This window comes from Hylobates moloch, unplaced genomic scaffold, assembly GCF_009828535.3.
Source record: "Hylobates moloch isolate HMO894 unplaced genomic scaffold, HMol_V3 SCAFFOLD_12, whole genome shotgun sequence".
NCBI lineage: Eukaryota > Metazoa > Chordata > Mammalia > Primates > Hylobatidae > Hylobates > Hylobates moloch.
The window spans coordinates 27,643,768-27,649,767 of NW_026652287.1; the positions used below are offsets into that span (position 1 = coordinate 27,643,768).

The 6,000-nt window shown below is 41.5% G+C and overlaps 1 protein-coding gene across 2 annotated transcripts in view; it reads right to left on the minus strand.

The window, feature by feature from the left end:
• CUNH12orf75 (chromosome unknown C12orf75 homolog) overlaps window positions 1-6,000 on the minus strand; it is a 40,160-nt gene that overhangs the window by 33,220 nt on the left and 940 nt on the right. The gene's annotated exons all lie outside the window — the stretch shown is intronic.

The window sequence follows — 6,000 nt, forward strand, 5'->3', positions numbered from 1 at the left end:
AGCCAATCAATTGTTCCAATTCCCCAGTAACCCCCTGCCTACCAAAGTCCCCTTAAGAAACCCTAGCCTCCGAATTCTCAGAGAGACAGGTTTGAGAAATTTCTCTGTTCTCCTCACTTGGCCAGCCCTGCAATTATTAAACTCTGTATTTGCCACAAAAACTGCTGTTCACATTGGTTTTGTTTGTTTTGCTTTTGTTTATTTTTTTTTTTGAGATGGGATCTTGCTCTGTCACCCAGGCTGCTCACTGCAGCCTCACTTGCAACCCTCCTGGGTTCAAGCCTCCCTAGTAGCTGGGATTACAGGCGCATGCCACCATGCCTGGCTAATTTTTGTATTTTTAGTAGAGATGGGGTTTCGCCATGTTGGCCAGGCTGGTCTCGAACTCCTGACCTCAGGTGATCCACCTGCCTCAGCCTCCCAAAGTGCTGGGATTACAGGTGTGAGCGACCATGCCCAGCCCTCATTGGTTTTGTTTGGGGCAGTGGGCAAAAAGAACCTACCAGGCTGTGACAATGGCAGAAATGGATCACTCACTTTGGATGCCTTTATGAACCATTCACATGGTTGTACCATCAATTCTGGTGAGACAGAGCAAGCGAATGATGCACAGAGCTTCTTGGTTCTGTCTCACCAGTAATTACTACCTGAGCAGAGGGGTCTCCACACCTCTCTTTATTCATCATCACTTCAAACATGGTACAGTCGAGTATGTTGATCACCTGCCCCTTACTACCTTACTTTTAGAGTGAGTAGCAACCTCCTTCCAGTTACCCAGGCTCTAACAGTTTAATTTTTACTTCTCCTTCTTCCTTCATCCCATATCTGCAGCCTCTCTTTAGCTTAACTGTATTCCACGTATCTGTGACCTCAATGCTTGTACCTCTAAGGGCCTATAGCCATGACCCAGGCCCTCAGCACTTCTCTGAGCACAGACAGCAGCTGTGAATGATGCCACTTCTACATGTACAAGCCCTCAGCGGCTCATGCCTTCCTTCTACACCAGCTGTGTCTTTCCCTATACTAATAAATAGTATATTGGGTACTTACAATATACGAGTCACTGTTCTAAACACTTTATACACATTAACTCACTGAATCTACAGTAGGCTCTCTTATTACACCCCCATTTTATGGTCAAGGAACCTAAGGAACAGACAGCCTCAGCAAATTGCCCAAGGTCATACAAATGATGAATGACAAATGTAGGATTTGTACCTGGCCTTTTTGGCTGCAGAGCCCACTCTCAACTCTGTGGCCTCAGTGCCTTTCTGTCCTCCTTGTCCCGTATCCTAACCATTCTTTCTTCCCAATACCGTGCAACCAATGTGAACGACTACATCCAATCAGGCTAGACTTCTTACTACCCTGAAATGTGCCAAGCCCATTTCTGTCTCTAGGACTTCCTACAGCACTAAAAATGACCAGCCTTCCATTTTCTGCTATCCAAATCTTACCTATTCTTCAAAGCCAAATAAAGTTCCACTTCCTCCACGCTATTCTTCAAAGCCAAATAAAGTTCCACTTCCTCCACGCAGGCTTCCCTGACTTCTTGAGGTTCTATTTTCTTCCCTCAATTGCTACATCAGTACAGTGTGCCCACACCAACTTAGGACTTCATTTTGTATCTTTTTTGTTTCCCGGATATACTCATTCATTCAACAAATATATTTCAAGGACCAAAAAATCCATTAAAAATGTGGAAACTGGTCTAGAGGCTGAGGATACAGCTGTAAACAAAATGTATAGGCTTTCATGAGGCCTCCATTTGGGAGAGGGGAAAGGAGACAAGAAATAAACATAGTATCAGCTCTCTAGCAAAAAAGTGTTTCACATAGAGAGAAAACAAGAATGAGTTCAGCATGTTTAAAGAATAGAAAGAAGGATGGTACATACTTGTGGGGAAAGGGGAGTAGTAAAAGATAAAAATGTTGATGATATCAACAAAATTTTGTATTATTTTTATATTATTTCCCCCACAAATCTTGGACTAATGCTAAACAGAGTTGTATCATTTCAATACTACCAAACCATTTACAGATGTAATTAAGCCTGGACCAATATAGCTACCTCAAAAGAATGCAATTATCTAGCTAATTGAGGACAAGGACATAACTAATTTAAAAAATTGGACCCAAAAGGATTGTATTAACTCCCTGGGATACACTGATAAAATAGGGTAAATAATTATCAAGCTCCTCCCCCTCGGACTATTGTTACATAAACAGCAGAAAACTATTATGGAAACATTCTAACAATAAGTTGCCTGCAAAGTTAAGATCAGTTGCCAATTACATATCTCTGGCAGAAAAAAATTCAACTAACCAATTTAACCAAATATCATGAGCTGAATATTTCTGAGATAACTCCTGCTGCAAATAATTTCTATAGACTTAACCTGCATTAAAATATGCTACTGTAGATACAGGGAACTAGCCAAACTTTTAAGGGATTTTCTGGTTTACATAAAAAGGAATTTCTGATTTATATTACAAAGACTTGCTTCATAGTCTATATGAATGTGACTATATAAAAGAGAATGACTGACCTGCTGTACATCATTAACTCAGAATGCAAGGTTGGTGATTTCTCCGCCCAGTCAGGAGACATGCTCGGGGGAAAAACAAGGGAGTAGAGAATCTGACTGCAGAGAAAGAGCGAGAGTGAGCGAAAGTGCAAAAGCTCCCTGCCTTATAATAAACGTGACACTTTAAAAGGAACTATTCAATCCAGATGTTTCTCTATAATTTGGGGTCTACACTCTAGACTATGCAAAAGAAATTTGCTGCATCCTTTATATAGTCATAGGTTGGAAAAAATCAAATTCCTACCTTGAGAGAGTGATATCAAAAAGTGAAAGTGGAGAGCTTTTGTGTACTCAAAATGCCTCTCACAATTCCACCTAAATGGACAGCTCAACTCCTCCAGGAGGACTTCTCTGATTCAACTGTGTCATTCAACATCTCCTGGAAACTTGGAGGTCCAGATTATATTCTATTATCACTGCTTTGCAGTGATTCTCAATTGCTTAATCTTCCTACCTAGACTATGAATTTCTCAAAAGCAACAAAGTTTGACTTCATTCTACAAACATCCATTGCTGGCTGCCCCCAGTGTTGCCCTAGAAGTTCCCAGCAGAGGAGGTCCCACATCGGGGTGGATGATGTGTAAGCTTACAGTTATTAATAGAAACGTACTCCAGGGGCAAGTCTACCCAGAATTATCAAGGGGCTGATCCATCTCACTACTCCTTATAGCCACTTGACCCTTTTACTCCATACCAGTTTCCCCACGCATCAGGCATACGGAATCCACTTAACTCAAGTACACTACTGCGTATCAATCTGTCATGTTAACCAAGTCCACCACACAACAGCCAAGAGAGGCAGCTGTCCTGATATCTCAGCGAAAGGGGAAACAATTATCTGGTTTACCTGAATAACTCAAAAAGTAAAACAGGGCTTAGAATGGAGATTTCAGATTTAGGGGTATTGTAATAATATGTTAATGCATGAAAAAAGATTTCCCATGTTCTTATAAAAAATATTCAAGGAAAACCACTTTGCCTTCAAAATGGTGATAATAATATTATTATATAGTAATTAGTTTACAGAGTGCTTTCACATTATTTTTGAGTTTCACATAAGCTTTATGAAACAAGATATACTCAATTATTCCCATTATATAAACAAAGAAACCAAAGTTCAAAAAAGTAACATAAAACACCCACAATAATGCAAACAGCACAGCACCAAACCTAAGCTTAAGCTCACTGTCCAGACTCTTAAGTTCAGCACCCTTTCCACAGTCTCTTTATACATTTTTTTTTCTGAAAAGTTTGTATGGCTACTGAATTGTATGACTCCTGCGACATATCGGAAGTAGTGCACTGTAAGCAGCTAGAAGAGAAGGACAACATCTCTTTAACGCGTTTAGCATTGCTCGAATTCAGTCTTCCAAGTGTAAAGCTTGGTCAACAGTGCAACTGACGCTGATGCCCAAGCTCACCCCTGAAAGAGATCTTCAGTACCTTTGCATTGTGGTTTATTTTTCTTTACATCTCTCATCCTGATGTATTTCCTCTCTGAACCTAAATTCCTACCACCAACTGACAGAACATTTCAAAATAACAATGACCAAATCCCAAAGTCAGCCAGGTGGACTCGCAGGCAGGCAAATGTTTGGGAACGGCTTCTCCAAGACAAGGGCAGATCCATCAAAGAGGTGATGCAGTAACTCCCTGCTCATCATGTTGTCTCCTGCATGTTTTGAGTGTGCACTCAATATCCTTCTCTCCTCTGAACAAAAAGTAATTTTTGGCAAAGAGCAAGCTGGAGGAGAGAATAGCATGCTCTCACATGCACTGTCCACAAACAAAAGTGAGGCTGCTCCTCAAACTACTCTTTCAGTAGCTTTTTTTTTTTTTAATATGACTTCCCTTTAGGTGACAAGAGATGTGCTCCTAGGGAAAACGTCAATCAAATATTCATAAAGAGAATCATATTTCCCCAAGAAATCATATTTCCCCCCCAAATTTGATTTTTACATTAACATTTAGAGCTAGCTCATCATACCTTACCATCTTTCTATTTTCTTTTTTTTTTTTTTAGATGGAGCGGAGTTTCACTCTTGTTGCCCAGGCTGGAGTGCAATGGTGCGATCTCAGCTCACTGCAACCTCTGCCTCCCAAGTTCAAGCAATTCTCATGCCTCAGCCTCCCAAGTAGCTGGGATTACAAGCAGGCGCCACCACACCCAGCTAATTTTGTATTTTTAGTAGAGACGGGGTTTCACCATGTTGGTCAGGCTGGTCTCGAATTCCTCAGCTCAGGTGATCCACCCACCCCAGCCTCCCAAAGTGCTGGGATTACAGGCATGAGTCACTGCACCTGGTCCATCATTCTGATTTTCATTTGGCAATGGTACCCCCCTCCATCCCTAAAACTGACAAGCAGTTCATTAATAAATCAAAATGTACATGCATGAAACTAGCCTCGTTTTAAGGGAAATCTGTTACAAACCCTTCCTACAATTTTTTTTAATGTGGATAATTTTCCTTAACCTTTTTTAAAGTAGGCTACACATGCAGTGGATTGCATAGGGCCACAGTACCTAGTAGACTAAGACACAATTTGAGTGCGGGGTGTGGCCTTGACACTGTTTCATACATGCAGAGCTTTCTGGCCACAGGCAGGTTTGAAGCCCGTCTGCCCTCATTAGCATAAGGCGCTAAGCTAACCTTCCCCACTGTTATATGAATCTAAAAAATTCGCTCTCCTGTGGCTCTCTGCATTATCACCAGGACAGGATTTAATTCAAGATGGTAACGGTTAACTGTAAGTCACAAACTTTTCAACAAATCGCTAACTGGGTTCATTCATATCTCTAGGACTAGAATTGCACACGTTAGCCCTTTCTCTTGAAGCAGAATATTCCCGATGTGTGGCAACAACAGCAGCCAAGGAGGAAACACAAACTTGGCCAAGTACTGAGCAGATTGCCACATCCGATTCCATTATGTGAACGTCAAAATAAACTGTAAAATAAATAAATAAGTCTTGAGTCTTAAACTCCATTTTTTACTGGCGTCTGGGTTAAGGGATGTGACAGGCCCAAGGTTACAAAGTCATTGCCAGGGCCTCCACAGCAGCCTAGGAAATACTGCAGCCTCCGACTGCTGTTTGCATTTGCTGGTTAGGCTGGGATGTGGCATCTGATTGATTTCAATTGGAGGAGATAGGAGCTCTTTATCCAAGAGGACACTGAAATAGGTCAGCAGTTATTATTCAAAACAGATCCAGGCTACCTTAAATCCGGAGACATAGGCAGGGTGAAATAGAAGGGTGAGTTTTGGAAAAAGTCACTTGACACAAAGCCTGGCTGGCCCGGGGAAGCTAGAAGACCCTGCCTGCCAATCAACAAAATGAAGTGGTATAAAAAGAAGTTTCTGTGTGTGTGTGTGTGTGTGTGTGTGTGTGTGTGTGTGTGTGTGTGTGTGTGT